The following is a 16,252-nucleotide window of genomic DNA, read 5'->3' on the forward strand; positions in this document are numbered from 1 at the left end:
AAGTTTTCTGCTCAAAAGTCGTTCCGAAGGGAATGCAGAGCTTACAGCGAAAAATAAACGCTGATTCCACTGAAAGTAAAAGGCGAAGAAGCTCCTAAGGGAGGCTTACAGCGAAAAATAAACGCTGATTCCGCTGAAAGTAAAAGGCGAAGAAGCTCCTAAGGGAGGCTTACAGCGAAAAATAAACGCCGATTCCGCTGAAGTAAAAGGCGAAGAAGCTCCTAAGGGAGGCTTACAGTGAAAAATAAATGTCGACCTTCGACAAATATCATTTTGCATAACATCACATCATTACATCATTTGCATAGCATAACATCATACATCATAGTGCATCAACAATGCAAGAAGGGGGGTCTCAATATTGATATTCGAAGATCGTTTTGAAGAAATAGTGACACGGAACAAACAATAGCCATTGAAGAATTATATCTTCGTCAAACTCTGAAATGGAAAGATTTATTGATTATTGATTTCACGAGGATTGGTTACTGATTTTATGAGAACACGAATATTATTTACGAAGCATGAAAAGAAGGGAAGGTGTTTTTTCGCCGAAGGCTCAAAAACGGTATGTATATGATGTTTCATGCATCGTAAAGAATAGAACTATAAACAGCTAATATATTACATCTAAAGTTACACAATATTACACATGATTCTCAACAAACATTACATTCTAAATGTTTTTACAACAGCATCTAATCTTCCCTTAGGACTACTTCTGCAGCTTCGTTTAAAAGCTGATCAACAACTTTATCCATGATAGCTTCGGCCATTTGTCTAATTTCATCATCCCCCTTCGTGTGGGGGCCCGGAGATGGCTCAGCAGGTTCTGAGGGAAGAGTAGATACGGATTTATTACTATTACAAACCGTGAACGAGTTCGAAATCAAAAAATTACAACAAAGAGTCAAAAACCACTAGTTAATACCTATTTGCCCTTCGGGCTCTGCGCTTTTCTCAGCGGCCTCTGCTACTTTTCTAGCATCATGAATGCCTTTTTCGCTTTTTTGAATAATTTCTTGGGCCATTTCCCGGCCGCCATTGTCCCAGATGTCGGTGAAAAATTTTCCACCGACCAGGCTTGCTTCGGCCGAGGGGTCTTTTATATCTTCGGAGGATAAGGCAGTTTCGGATTGTGCTAAAGATTTCACATGCTCACAGCCTTTCCTCTCCAAAATAGTAGCAATCCCCCTGACACCCGAAAAGGCACATATGTCTCCGCGGCTATTCAAAATTTCCTCAAAGGCCTCAGCTTCGTGACTGATCCATTCAATCGGGCCTTCGGGGTTACCCCTTGTGAAGTTTTCCTCGCTTGAGAATGCGCCAACGTTGGCGAAGCTAGTTTTTATTTTCTTAGCGCATTCTATAGATTTGTCATAGCACCTTTTCTTGGATGCTCGAAGCTCTTCAATGTTTCCTTCTAAATGATTTGCCCACTGATCGCTAAGTTCTCGTTTCGTCTCTTCAAGTATGCGCTCTTCTTTAGCTCTGGCTAACTGTTTCCGAAGATCTTCAATTTCGCGTTTCTGAACTTCAGCTTGAGCTTTAGAAGTAGCTTCGTCTTCCTTTATCTTATCCACCAATGTAAGCAGAATTTTATCTTTTTCCAAAGCTTCGTTCCTCAGCTTAATAACCTCTGTTCGTAGGTTGTTGAAAGCAATATTATAGCTCTCGTCTTCAGCATTCTTTTGCGCTCTCAAAGCGTTGCCAAGTATTAAACCCTATATGAAAAGAATTAGTATAGGAATAAAAGAATAATTTAAAAAATTATAGATTTCCAAATATACATTTTTCATACCTTTAGACTATTATATGCAAGGCTATCTGCAAGATCGTCCTTTGTCATGGCGCAGAGGCCAGCTTCAAGCTTCGGGAACCCCATACTCCTAGCCATCTCCCGGCAGACAGATAATTCTTTGTTGTCTGGGAGGCAGTATAAGAAGTCATCTTCGTCTGTGCCATTGAATACTAAGGCCCCCTTTGGATACTTCAATTCTCGGGCATAGTGATTAGCTTCAAAAATCTCTTCTTCAGATAATCTTTTTCTCGAAGCATGTCATACAATATAATCGAGGGCTTTGGAGGATGCTTCGGGGGCAGCAGTGTCAGTTTCTTCAACCAAAGTTGGCTCTGCCATTTTTGTTTCTTCGGCTTCCAAGGGTTTTACCTTGGTGGGCTCTGAAGGCCCAGCTTCAGTTTCAGATTGTTGCTTTGAAGCTTCGGCAACAAAGGCTTCAGTATGCACTTCAGAAGTTTCAACAGTTTGCTTCGGAGTTGTGCTTGAAGACTTAATTATCTCCAAAATATCCAGCACATTAACCATCCTTTTTCTTTTCGGGGTCACTGCTGGACCCTTTTGGCTTTTTACTGCCTCAATTTTTGCTGAAGGACTTAAAACTTTTGACGTTTTTGTTTCTTTAGTCCTCGGTTCTTCTATCTTTTCTGTTGCTGGCACTTCGGCCAGTTCTTCGATTTTTGGCGGCGGAATTGGTTCTTTAGCTTCGGTGGCCGAAGAGGTCTCACCGACAAACTCAGGCACTGTGGCCGGTTCAATATAACATGGCCGGTGTGTGAGAACCTTTACCCTTTTCCTCTTCGGCGCCGGCTCGCTAGGAGCGGCTGAAGCAGTTTCCTTCGCAGAGGATGTATTCTTTCTTTTTTGACCCCGCGCTGGATAACGGTAGTCGGGGTAGACAAACCCAATTGCATCAAATACTCGGTTGAGCCTCTTCTTTTTTCGGCCTCCGAAGGCCGCTGATAATGCAGTATCTTCGGCCTTTTGAGTATACACCAAGCAATTCATCACTGATGGCCTCAATACTTTTCAACCAGTCATCATCTGGCTCAACGAATTTATCTCCGTATTTGAATGTGTATTTCAGCCTGACTAGTCCACCTTCGTCAGTTTCTTTAATGGTCTCCTTCGACATTTCCCATTTTTCCACAAGTGGCCATACTCTGAAGGCAACGTGTTCTTGGACCAAATCCCTTGTCCCAATAAAAGAGCAAACAACACCGAAGGCTCTCTGGCATTCTTCGGCTGCTTCATTCATTTCCACCTTCGGCCTCCGGAGGCCGAAGCGTTGCCAGATAGGGCGCATAATGATACTTTTAATATCTTTTTGTGATTTCAAGTCATTCTTCACGTAAAACCATTCCGTCATCCAGTCGTCGGGCCACCTCTTTCGAAAGGTTGGCACGGGGCAGCTTGACCCAGACCGGGCGCCGAAGCTGTAGCAGCCAAAATTGTTGTGATACTGCTCTTTACCCCAGGGTTTTGTCTCATACAATAGCTCATGTATGTTGCAGAAACTTTTTGCATTAGGTTCCAAACCTTGGCTCCTCACGGCCCACACAAAGATGCTCATCCTTATGATTGCTTCGGGGGTAAGTTGGTGAAGGTAGATTTCAAATATCTTCAGTATTTCCACAACAAAACTGCTCAAGGGAAATCGTAGTCTAGCCTTCAAGAAGCTTCGGAATACCACGACTTCATTTTCCTCAGGAGTCGGACAAGTCTTCTCTCCTTCGTCAGCCCTCACAACGGACAAGTCCCGAAAATATCTGCCCCTCATATTGACAAGATGATTTTCTTTAATATTGGATTTACCAAAAACCGCATGGCTTGGTCGCCAAGGTCGATCTTCGGAGTCTTCACCACCACTATCCACATCATAACTGTCACTGTCACCAGTATCTTCAGATAAACCCTCCAAAATCTCCCTAGTAATCTTCTCTGTATTAGTCTTCGATATTGATTGAAGAAAGCCCAGATGCATCTCCTCAGAAAGGCTTAGCTTCGAATCACCAACAGCTTTCTTATCTTCAGACATCTTTGCAAACGTTGAGAAAGTGCTCTCGAAACCGAAGCTTCAAAATTTAAAAAGCCAAGCAAGTGTTGTTGCGCGCAGGCTAAAAGTTGGGTGAGTAAAAGCAGATGGCAAGAGAGCGTGCCAAATAAACTCGTGGTGAGCTCTTATTTATACACCTAGTGCGTTGAAAACTGGAGGGTCCCGCTTGTCACAGACTGTTGCTATTCTAGCAAAGGGAAGGTGTTTTTTCGGACCTTCGGCTTAAAGCCTTCGTCCATGTCGCAATATGAATTTATCGTTCCAGCAAATTAATATTGCGAGGGGCTACTGTTGGGGGCCTTCGGCTTCCGAAGGTCCTCAAAAATATGATTTGACAATGTTTTCCAAGTGAAATGTGTGAACAGGTATCTTCGAAATCGGGTATGGTCAAGACGAAGCTTGAGTGGGACAGAAGGCGATCGTGACGAAGGATAAGATCATAACGAAGCTATGCACAGATAAGCTTCGGCATGACAGCAGAAAAGGGGAATCGACTTAAAGATGAAAAGCCAAATTAGACCCTGAAGAGTTACTATAGAGTTACTGATAAATGTAAAGGGCATCAATGTAATTTTACACGGGCTGCGTCCCGTGCCTATAAATAGATGAACAGTACTCCCGTACTGTTCACGCTGACTTGGCATTCGCTTTTCACATCACGCCTGTACCTTTACTTTTCATCAATCCAAAGGTACATTTATAATTTGTCATTGTGAATTTGATAATGCAAATAAAAATAAGTTGATGATAATATCTGTATTATTATTTGTATTTCATACATGTATTCTTCCTTATTATCTATCGAGGTTACGAAGGTCTTTTCCTTCATAACCTTCGTCCAGAATTCATTATATCCGAAGGGACATAATGTCTTGAAGGACGAAGGACCTTAACATTTAACACTTTTTATGTTGCCTTGTTCTTAACTCTTAGCATTTGAGAACAAGTCCCCAACACTCGTCTTTGGCTGCTTCTATGGACATTCACGTTGGATCACCACTGGTTCAATCTGAGGAACTCGTGGTGACAAATTTATCTGCTGCTCTCGTCGGTCTGGTCACCTTAGAGGCCAGTGACTCGTATGATAGGAATCTGCTGCCTGCTGACGGAGCTGAGGTCTCTCTGAGTCATGCCTTCAACATTGTTCCTGTTGATGTCCCCTCAACAAGCAGTGCACCAATGCTTCCAGCTTTGGGTCTTCCCTTATTTCTCTCCAATCTCCAGATGAGCTGACCTTTGCTTCTTATTGTTCATGTTGGCAAACGGGTTCTCTTTGCTAATTTTTGAAGATGCAGAATGTCTTTGATTCTGTATCTGCTCAGCTGAAATCTTGTGGTGCTCCTGTCCCCGACCAACTTTCGTCCTTGATGCAGTGGAACCCTCTACTGCTTCAAAGACAAATAGATGATCTGAAGGCCTCAAACCTTGGTTAGTGAGTCTGCAGTTTCCTTTTTTGTTGTTTATTGCTTTTATTATCTTATACCTTGTGCTCTTTTTCTGCTGCTTTACCAGCTTTGGCTCAGCGGTGATCCGATGCTAAGGAGAAGTATACCTAGAGCCAGGCTGACTTGAATCAAGTCTCTTCCTTTTTGGACAGTGTCCGCACCTTGAATTCTTCTTTGAGTGCTCAACTTGACTTAGAGAAGATGGCTTATGAGGTAAACTTTCTTGACTGCTTCTACTTTGCTTCGATGCTTAGTGTTGTTCTTGCTTGCAGGAGGTGAGGCGAACGCTCCTTGCTTCTCGCGATAATCTAGACAAATTATATCGCGACGCCAGCAATTCCTTGACTATTCTAGAGAGGAGTCATCGCTTCACCATGTCAGACCTGGACCATCATCGGGATGAACTGAGGGCATCCCAGACTAAACTGTCTCGACTTGGTAAGCTGCTGTCTTCAAAGGATTCTGTCATCAAGGAGCTGCGTGCTTCAAAGAAGCTTGTCACGCAAGAGCTGGAGGCCACCCACCTCAACATCAAGGCCTTAGAGGATGACCGTGTTGTTATGAAGGCGATGTGCGACAAAACCATGGATAAGGCCATTCGCGTGGAGCGGATCCTGATGAGGAGGCCTAGCATTGTGGTGCTTGAAGACATTGTTGCCGATGTTCTTGCCGCGCCTACTGCCATGAGCCGACCTTCTTCTTCTGCTACTCCTGCAGCTGAGGCTTCCTGCAAAAATGATCCTGCGCAGTGATTTGCTCGGATGGAAAACACTTTTTCATTGAGTTAGTACTTTTTAGTGAAATAATGTACTATGAATTTCGTGTGCGTGTAATTGTGCTATGTTTGAACTGATCGTTCTTTTAGCATGGTGCTAATATAAAACCAGCCTCGGACATGTGGATGAGTTACTTTTCTTTGAAGTGCTTCCGATTTGAGTTTGCTAGTAGGGTATAGTGATCACCCTGAGTCGCGCAGGCATGAGCATGTCGCACCGACTTAAGGCGTTTCCGACTTAAACCGATTACTCTGTTAGCAGGGTATAGTGATCACCCTGAGTCGTGTAAGCGTGAGCATGTCGCACCGACTTAAAGCGTTTCCGACTTAAGCCGATTGCTCCGTTAGCAGGGTATAGTGATCACCCTGAGTCGTGTAAGCGTGATCATGTCGCACCGACTTAAGGTGTTTTGACTTAAGCCGATTGCTCCGTTAGTAGGGTATAGTGATCAACTTGAGTCGTGTAAGCGTGAGCATGTCACACCGACTTAAGGCATTTTCGACTTAAGTCGATTGCTCCGTTAGTAGGGTACAGTGATCACCCTGAGTTGTGTAAGCGTGAGCATGTCGCACCGACTTAAGGCGTTTTCGACTTAAGCCGATTGCTTCGTTAGTAGGGTATAATGATCACCCTGAGTGTGTCGTGCTGATTTCGAGTTGTGCCCGACCTAGGTCAGTTGTTGATCAAGAACTTGTATGCCTTGGAAAATGGAAGCTTTATTGATAATGAAACCTTCTGCTTACAAAGTACAACTTGTCCTCAAGAGTTTTGAGGCATTGCTAGGGGAAGAATTTCCTGAGGTGTTCAATATTCCATGAATTCCCCACTTCAGTGTTGTCCATCTGGGTGAGCCGGTAGGATCCCGGTCATGTGACCTCTGCAACGATGAATGGTCCTTCCTATAGTGGTGACAGTTTGTGCCGTCCCTCCCCTGTCAGCACTCGGTGAAGGACCAAATCTCCCACTGTGAAGGATCGATGTTGCACTGCTTTGTCGTGGTAGAGCCTCGGGGTCTGCTGGTTTCTGGCCGACTGAATTACCACATTTATCCGTTCTTCCTCCAGTACATCGATGTCTTCCTGCCTAGTTGCTTCTGCTTCGGCTATGCTTTCGAACGTTAATCTGGGTGCTTCAAAGATCAGATCTGCTGGTAGCACTGCCTCCGACCCATACACCATGAAGAATGGGGTGTTTCCGTGTAAAGCTTGGCTTGGCTGGGTTCGCAGGCTCCAGACTACATATGGCAGTTCCCCAATCCACTTTCCTGCGAGCTTCTCGCTTTTGTCGAACACCTTTTTCCTGAGTGCATCGAGTATCATCCTGTTGGCTCTTTGTAACGCCCCGAATTTTGCAGTCGAATTTTTTTTCTTTTCTTTACTCGCCAAAATTCGGGCGTTACCTTTTCTTTTTCTTTTTCCCTTCGCTAAACCTTGACCTTTTCCAAAGTTCTAGCGGGATTCGGTTTGGATTTCCCGTGTAAGAAAAACCCTAAATACTTTATGTTGTTTGATGCACCATGCCGAACCTTGCATTTCTTTTGATTGCTTTGAAAGTGCAAATGCATTCATGTAGGAAGATCGGATTTCGAAAATAAGGAGAAGATCTTTTCTTTCTTTTTCTCTCTCTTTCTCTCTCCTCTTTTTCTCTCTCTCCCGCGCCGTGGGCCGACCCCGGCCGGCCCAGCCGCCCCTGGCGCCCCCCCCTTGGGCCCAATTGGCCCATGCCGCCCCCCCACCTCCCCTTTTTCCCCAAACCCTCTCCCTCTCCCTCTCATTTTCTCTCATTCTCTCCCTAGCGCCGCCCCTACCCCTGCCCTAAGCCGCCGCCGCCCCCTGCCCCGTCGCCGATCGGCCGCCCCGCTCGGCCGCCCCGCCCCGTCCCCGTCCCCGTCGCCGGTGAGGCCCCCTCCCCCTCTCCTCCCTTCCCCCATCCCCCCTCCCCTTTCCCCTCGCCGCTCGGCGCCATGGCCGCCGCCATGGCCGGCTCGCCCTGGCCGCCCGCCCGGCCGCGCCCTGGCGCGCCCGCCTGGCCCCTGGCCCCCGGCCGGCCTTGGCCGCGCCCCCGGCCACCCCGACCCCCCCCCCCCCCGCGCTCGCCTGGCCGCCGGTTCAACCGGGCCGGCTCAGCCGCCCCGGCCGCCCAGCTCGGCCGCCCTGCCTAGGGCCGGTTCAACCGCCCCTAGGGCCGGTTCAACCGCCCCCCCTCTGTTTTTTTTTATTTTTTTTTTATTATTTTATTTTATTTACTTTCTGTGATCATAGCTATTTTATTTTAGGTAGGCTAATCATTGTTAATGTTATTGAAATATGAAGCTTAATTTAAAAATCCGTTATGCTAATTGATTTATGTAGTTAATTGTTTATCTCGTGCGCTGTTGAACAACTTAAAATGATTAGGTTCCCACTAGTGCATATAACGGAATTCTTTTGTTAAGAACCAATTGTAATTGATCGTTAGTGCATAAGATTTAACTCCCTGCGAGACCCTTTCCCGTTTCTTTCTAACCATAACAAATGCAATGTCAAATGTCATACTTGATGCATATTCGCTTTATTTGTTTCCTTGTATGGTGTACTGTTCTTTTGTATTAAATATGTGGATGTATGTATGTTTGCGCTCGCATAGAGAACGATCCGGTCGAAGAGCCCGAGGAATTCGCAGGAGAAGCCCCTGAGCAGCAGTCGGTTGGTGGAGGCAAGTGTCCTTTGACCTATCTCTGTCCTATTCATTATTTAATTCACCTCCCGCATTACACCTTTATACCTAAGGATTGACTAGCTTTTGTTATCCATGTCCTTGTTTACCTATTTGGGTTGGATTATTACTGTTTAGCTTTATGCTATTGCTCAACTCTAATTAATGAACATGATGAGATTATCTATGATACGCTGTTTTCCCTTCTCTTATTATGATGTTGTACTTGTGACCTTCAAGGGGGCTCGAGCGGTTTCTCGAGTGCCTCTCCGTAAGGACCTGTTCTATGGATGACCGCCCGGGAAAACAGTGCAACCATGAGGGTGGAATGGGGTGCCCTTAGCTGAATAATTAGAGGATCCGGGGTGTAGTTCACTTAGCCGTCGTGCCGTCAATGGGGCTCGGTGTATGCGGCTCGCTCTGCCAAGTTTGGGTTCGCCCCTTGGGGAGGAGTGCGGTGCATTTAGGAAACCTAACGGGTGGCTACAGCCCCGGGGAATCTTTGTAAAGGCTACGTAGTGAAACCCTGCCTATTCACCTTGGTAGTGTTTAAGGGTTTGATCGGCCCGAGGCAAGAGGGAATCACGGCTTGTGGGTAAAGTGCACAACCTCTGCAGAGTGTTATGAAAACTGATATATCAGCCATGCTCGCGGTTATGAGCGGCCAAGGGAGCTCCAGTGATTAGTGGTACTTGATCAGAGACATTGTGGTACAGGTGGTTATGAGATTGATGGTTTTGGTTATGACTATGGTGCTGGTAAGTGGTATTCTTTCCGTTTGGAAAGGGTACATCGGGTTAATAACTTGGGTTAATGCTAAAACTTGGCTTTCTACTAGTAAATAATAACCTGACCAACTAAAAGCAACTGCTTGACTTATCCCCACATAAAGCTAGTCCACTACAGCCAAACAGGATACTTGCTGAGTATGTTGATGTGTAGTCACCCTTGCTCTACACACCAACCCCCCCCCCAGGTTGTCAGCATTGCAACCACTGCTCAGGCGAAGATGAAGCTGTGGAAGGAGACTTCCAGGAGTTCCAAGATTACGACGAGTTCTAGGTGTGGGTTAGCGGCAACCCCCAGTCGGCTGCCTGTGAAGGCCGCGTTATCTACGTTTCTTTTCCGCACTTTGATTTATTGTAAGAACTATATGGACGTCTCAGACGTATGATGTAATCGACTATTTCCCTTATTAATACTATTTTGAGCACTGTGTGATGATGTCCATATTATGTAACTGCTGTGTACGTGAATAACTGATCCTGGCACGTACATGGTTCGCATTCGGTTTGCCTTCTAAAACCGGGTGTGACATAAGTGGTATCAAAGCCGTGCTGACTGTAGGACCGCTAGCCTAGAGTAGAATGGTCGTTCTAAGGACTATAGACCTCTGTCTCTTCCTTGACTTTGATATCCCTTCAAAAGTTGGTCATACCGACCAAACCTATGTTCTACTATATATTATACCTTGCAAAAAAATTGTGTTTCATTCTGATCCTTCATTTACTTATTACTTGCTGGTCATATTAATTCTGTTCTCACCCTTTTGCTTGCGATGTCTTTTATAGATGGCTCGACTTAGACACACTGCACGAAAGTCAGTCATCCCCTTCTTACCCTCCCGCCTTGCTGAGCGTCCGCTTCGCCGTCCCGTGGCCGGACAGTCCAGCCACTTGGAGAGACTACACCACCGCCTGCGTGAGGAGCAGGAGCGTCGACGACAGGAGCAGCAGAGCTCTTCTTTCTCGCTCCACCAGGAGATAGAGTCCGTGAGGAGCTGCTCCCCTGTGCTTCCTCTGGAGCCGCCCCCTGCACCACCACTGGGCGCCCCAGCTTCTGGAGCAGCTGCTGGAGGAGACCCAGACGACGGAGATGGCGACGACAGCTCGAGCCACGACACCGACTTCTCTGCTAATCTTGAGCCGGAAGGATGGGTTGCTCGACCCATCACTCGCGACGCTGCTCGCGGGTGTCACTTCCACGATGCGCTCGACACCCTGCTACGTCGGGCATTTGACCGGCATACTTGGTCCGTCGAGTATCGCTGTGTGGTCTACCAGCATAGTCGCGGGGTCTACCCGGACCGCTGGGAGGCAACTTGCTTGGTGCGCTGCCCGGAGAACAGTCTCCAGGGTGCGGAGGCCTGTTCAGAGCACTATTCTATCTCTGAGCGGGACTCAGCTGAGGCAGCCATGCAAGACGCTGCACGGCGTGCGCTTTCGCACTACTGCTCGGTTTTCGGTGGGGCAGCTGATGGTCTTGACCTGAAGTATTACCCCCGCCGTCCATCTGGCAGCACAGGAGGCGTGATTGTCTCACCTGTCGGTGAGGGCAATCCTAGGTTGAGCAGCACAGTCAACCTAGCCGCCGTGCTAAACACGGAGCTGGACCATGCATTAGATGAGCTGAGTAGGGCTCGTGCTGAGATCGCCCAGTTGCGGGCTGAGCGCGCGGAACGTCGTCACCTGGATGGTGGTTCCCCCGCTCCCGTCGGGACTCAGCACCCGTACCGCTCACCTCAGCGTGGACACCAGTCTTATGGCAATCCCGACTGCAAGACCAAGATAACTCTAGAACCATAGATCGTTAGAGTTGGATCTTGTAATTAATACGAAATATATATACATAGAAGCTTCAGTCTTAGCGTTAGTCTCGGTCTTAGTTAGTCTTAGTTAGACAGGGTAGTTTGCTATATCCTGTGCATTTATGTTTGTCATGATGAACTATGTTTGGTTTGGATCTTTGTAATGATTGTTACCAGAGTGTGGGTATCCCCTGCATTTTGGTTTACCTATTATGTTAATAAAGTTAGTTATATAGTTGGGAAACCCATTATTCTCCTTTCCTCTTTATCTGAGAAGCTGTGTGGTCTGTGTTGGAGATCAGTGAAGATGCTCATCTGTTCAGTGCTGTTGAAGAATTCTATACTCTTTTCTTATGCTGCAAGACTTGCCAGATCAGTTCTGATGTGTGGTTGCATTCTGCAGATGGTAGAGAACAGGCGCAGAGGAGGAAGGCGTGCTCAGCAGGAGCGAGCCGCTCAACAGGAGGAGGTGCCTCAGCAGCAGCACCTGCCGCCCCCGCCCCCGATGTCCATCGAGCAGATGTTTCTGATGCAGACTCAGGCAGTTCAAGCCATCGGTCAGACTTTGGCCGCCATTCAGCAGCAGCAGCAGCAACAGCAGCAGGCCCCACCTCAGCCTCAGATGCCTCAGATGCCCAGAGACAAGCGTGCTGAATTCATGAGAGGTCATCCACCAACATTCGCTCATTCTTCTGACCCCATGGATGCTGAAGATTGGCTGCGCACTATGGAGCGGGAGTTGCATACCGCTCAGTGCGATGACAGGGAGAAAGTTCTGTATGGTCCCCGTCTGTTGAGAGGAGCAGCCCAATCATGGTGGGAGTCTTACCTCGCCACCCATGCCAACCCCGACACCATCACCTGGGAAGAATTCCGGGGTAGCTTTCGTCAGTACCATGTTCCTGCAGGTCTGATGACAGTGAAGAAGGAGGAGTTCCTGGCCCTCAAGCAAGGGCCATTGTCTGTCAGTGAGTACCGGGACAGGTTTCTGCAATTGTCTCGCTATGCTCCTGAAGATGTCAACACTGACGCCAAGCGACAATACCGTTTCCTAAGAGGCTTGGTTGACCCTCTGCAGTATCAGCTGATGAACCACACCTTCCCGACATTCCAGCACCTGATTGATAGAGCGATCATGACGGAGAGAAAGCGCAAGGAGATGGAAGATCGTAAGCGCAAGATCAGTGGACCCCAGCCTGGAAGCAGCAGTCGTCCTCGTTTCTCAGGCAATCAACCTCAGCAGTTCAGGCAGAACCAGCGTCCACCTCAGCAGCATCAGCAGTTTCAAAGGCAGTACCCTCAGAATCAGTACCAGAACCGTCAGAGCAATCAGTCAGGAGGTCAGTTTCAGAAGCAGAATCAGCAAGCACCTCGTCTTCCTGCCCCAGCAAATCAGCAGAACAGTCAGGCAGCACCAGCTCAGGTTGGAAACAGGGCGTGTTTCCACTGTGGAGAGCAAGGCCACTGGGTGATGCAATGTCCGAAGAAGGCAGCCCAGCAGCAGTCCGGCCCCAATGCCCCAGCAAAGCAGAATGTGCCTCAGCCTGGAGCAGGCAATCGCCCTCAACAGCGCTATAATCATGGAAGATTGAATCACTTGGAGGCTGAAGCAGTTCAGGAGACCCCCGGCATGATAGTAGGTATGTTCCCAGTCGACTCCCATATTGCAGAAGTGTTATTTGATACTGGAGCAACGCATTCTTTCATTACTGCATCATGGGTAGAAGCACATAATCTTCCAATTACTACCATGTCAACCCCCATTCAAATTGACTCAGCCGGTGGTAGAATTCGAGCCGATAGCATTTGTTTGAATATAAGTGTGAAAATAAGGGGGATAGCGTTTCCCGCCAACCTTATAGTAATGGGTACTCAGGGAATAGATGTCATCCTAGGGATGAATTGGCTAGATAAGTATCAGGCAGCTATCAGTTGTGATAAAAGGACAATCAAGTTGGTGTCCCCACTAGGAGAGGAAGTGGTGACCGAGTTAGTCCCGCCTGAGCCAAAGAAAGGAAGTTGTTATCAGATGGCTGTTGATAGCAGTGAAGCAGACCCGATCGAGAGTATCAAGGTTGTTTCCGAATTCCCAGATGTGTTTCCAAAGGATTTACCAGGTATGCCACCAGAGCGGAAAGTTGAGTTTGCTATAGAGCTTCTTCCTGGAACCGCCCCTATCTTTAAGAGAGCTTACAGAATATCTGGACCAGAATTGGTTGAGCTTAAGAAGCAAATTGATGAGCTGTCAGAGAAAGGTTACATTCGGCCAAGCACCTCGCCTTGGGCCGCTCCTGTCTTGTTCGTAGAAAAGAAAGATGGCACCAAAAGGATGTGTATCGATTACCGAGCTTTGAATGAGGTCACGATCAAGAACAAGTATCCCTTGCCCAGAATAGAAGATCTGTTCGACCAGTTGAGAGGAGCCAGTGTGTTCTCCAAGATAGATCTGAGGTCAGGTTATCATCAGCTCAGGATCCGACCTTCGGACATTCCGAAGACGGCTTTCATTTCCAAGTATGGTTTGTATGAGTTCACAGTGATGTTTTTTGGTTTGACCAATGCGCCAGCGTTCTTCATGAACTTGATGAACAGTGTATTCATGGATTATCTCGATAAGTTTGTGGTGGTATTCATTGATGACATTCTGGTTTATTCTCAAAGCGAAGAAGAGCATGCAGATCATTTGAGGATGGTGTTGCAGAGATTGCGAGAGCACCAGTTGTATGCAAAGTTGAGCAAGTGTGAGTTCTGGATCAGTGAGGTCCTGTTCTTGGGTCACATAATCAATAAAGAAGGATTGGCTGTGGATCCGAAGAAAGTGGCAGACATTTTGAACTGGAAAGCGCCAACAGATGCTAGAGGAATCAAGAGTTTTATTGGGATGGCCGGATATTATCGGCGATTCATTGAAGGGTTTTCGAAGATTGCGAAACCAATGACAGCGTTGCTAGGCAACAAAGTTGAGTTCAAGTGGACCCAGAAATGTCAAGAGGCCTTTGAAGCGCTGAAAGAGAAGTTGACTACAGCGCCTGTCCTAGTCTTGCCTGATGTGCACAAGCCCTTCTCGGTGTATTGTGATGCTTGTTACACAGGTTTGGGATGTGTGTTGATGCAAGAGGGAAGAGTTGTGGCCTACTCGTCCCGACAGTTGAAGGTTCATGAGAAGAATTACCCAATCCATGACCTAGTGTTGGCAGCAGTGGTTCACGCACTGAAGTCATGGAGGCACTATCTGTATGGACAGAAATGTGATGTTTACACAGATCACAAGAGTCTGAAGTACATATTCACTCAGTCAGAGTTGAACATGAGGCAGCGAAGATGGTTAGAGTTGATCAAAGACTATGAGTTGGAGATTCATTACCATCCAGGCAAAGCAAACGTAGTGGCAGATGCTTTGAGCAGAAAGAGTCAAGTCAATCTGATGGTCGCTCGCCCGATGCCTTATGAGTTGGCCAAGGAGTTCGACAGGTTGAGTCTCGGGTTTCTGAACAATTCGCGAGGAGTCACAGTTGAGTTGGAACCTACCTTGGAGCGCGAAATCAAAGAAGCGCAGAAGAATGATGAGAAAATCAGTGAGATCCGGCGACTGATTCTAGAAGGCAAAAGCAAAGATTTTCGAGAGGATGCAGAAGGCGTGATATGGTTCAAAGACCGCTTGTGTGTTCCCAATGTCCAGTCTATTCGGGAGTTGATTCTTAAGGAAGCTCATGAGACAGCTTATTCGATTCACCCTGGTAGTGAGAAGATGTATCAGGATCTGAAGAAGAAATTCTGGTGGTACGGAATGAAGAGGGAAATCGCAGAGCATGTGGCTATGTGTGATAGTTGTCGAAGAATTAAGGCAGAACACCAGAGACCAGCTGGATTGTTGCCACCGTTGCTGATCCCTCAGTGGAAATGGGATGAAATTGGTATGGATTTCATAGTCGGATTGCCTCGCACTCGAGCCGGCTACGATTCTATTTGGGTAGTGGTGGACCGTTTGACCAAGTCAGCCCACTTCATACCTGTCAAGACCAACTACAACAGTGCAGTATTGGCAGAATTGTATATGTCTCGGATCGTTTGTCTTCATGGTGTGCCAAAGAAGATAGTGTCAGATAGAGGAACGCAGTTCACCTCTCATTTCTGGCAGCAGTTGCATGAAGCCTTGGGCACGCATCTGAATTTCAGTTCAGCTTATCATCCGCAGACGGATGGCCAGACCGAAACGACTAATCAAATTCTCGAAGACATGTTGAGAGCCTGTGCGTTGCAAGATCAGTCCGGATGGGATAAGCGATTGCCTTATGCAGAGTTTTCCTATAACAACAGTTATCAGGCCAGTTTGAAGATGTCACCGTTTCAAGCGCTTTATGGAAGGAGTTGTAGAACTCCGTTGCAATGGGATCAGCCTGGAGAGAAGCAAGTGTTTGGGCCAGACATTTTGCTTGAAGCTGAAGAGAACATCAAGATGGTCCGAGAGAATCTGAAGATAGCGCAATCGAGGCAGCGAAGCTATGCAGACACAAGAAGAAGAGAGCTGAGTTTTGAAGTCGGAGACTTTGTCTATCTGAAAGTGTCACCGATCAGAGGAGTCAGAAGATTCGGAGTGAAAGGCAAGCTAGCACCCCGCTACATTGGTCCGTATCAGATTCTTGCAAGACGAGGAGAAGTGGCCTATCAGCTCAGTTTGCCAGAGAGTTTGTCTGCTGTGCATAATGTCTTTCATGTGTCTCAGTTGAAGAAGTGCTTGCGTGTGCCAGAAGAGTAGTTGCCAGTGGAAGGTCTTGAGGTCCAGGAGGACTTGACCTACGTTGAGAAGCCAGTGCAAATCCTTGAGGTTGCAGACCGAGTCACCCGAAGGAAGACCATCAGAATGTGCAAAGTCAGATGGAATCACCACTCTGAGGA

Source organism: Zea mays, chromosome 10 (assembly GCF_902167145.1).
Source record: "Zea mays cultivar B73 chromosome 10, Zm-B73-REFERENCE-NAM-5.0, whole genome shotgun sequence".
Classification (NCBI taxonomy): domain Eukaryota; kingdom Viridiplantae; phylum Streptophyta; class Magnoliopsida; order Poales; family Poaceae; genus Zea; species Zea mays.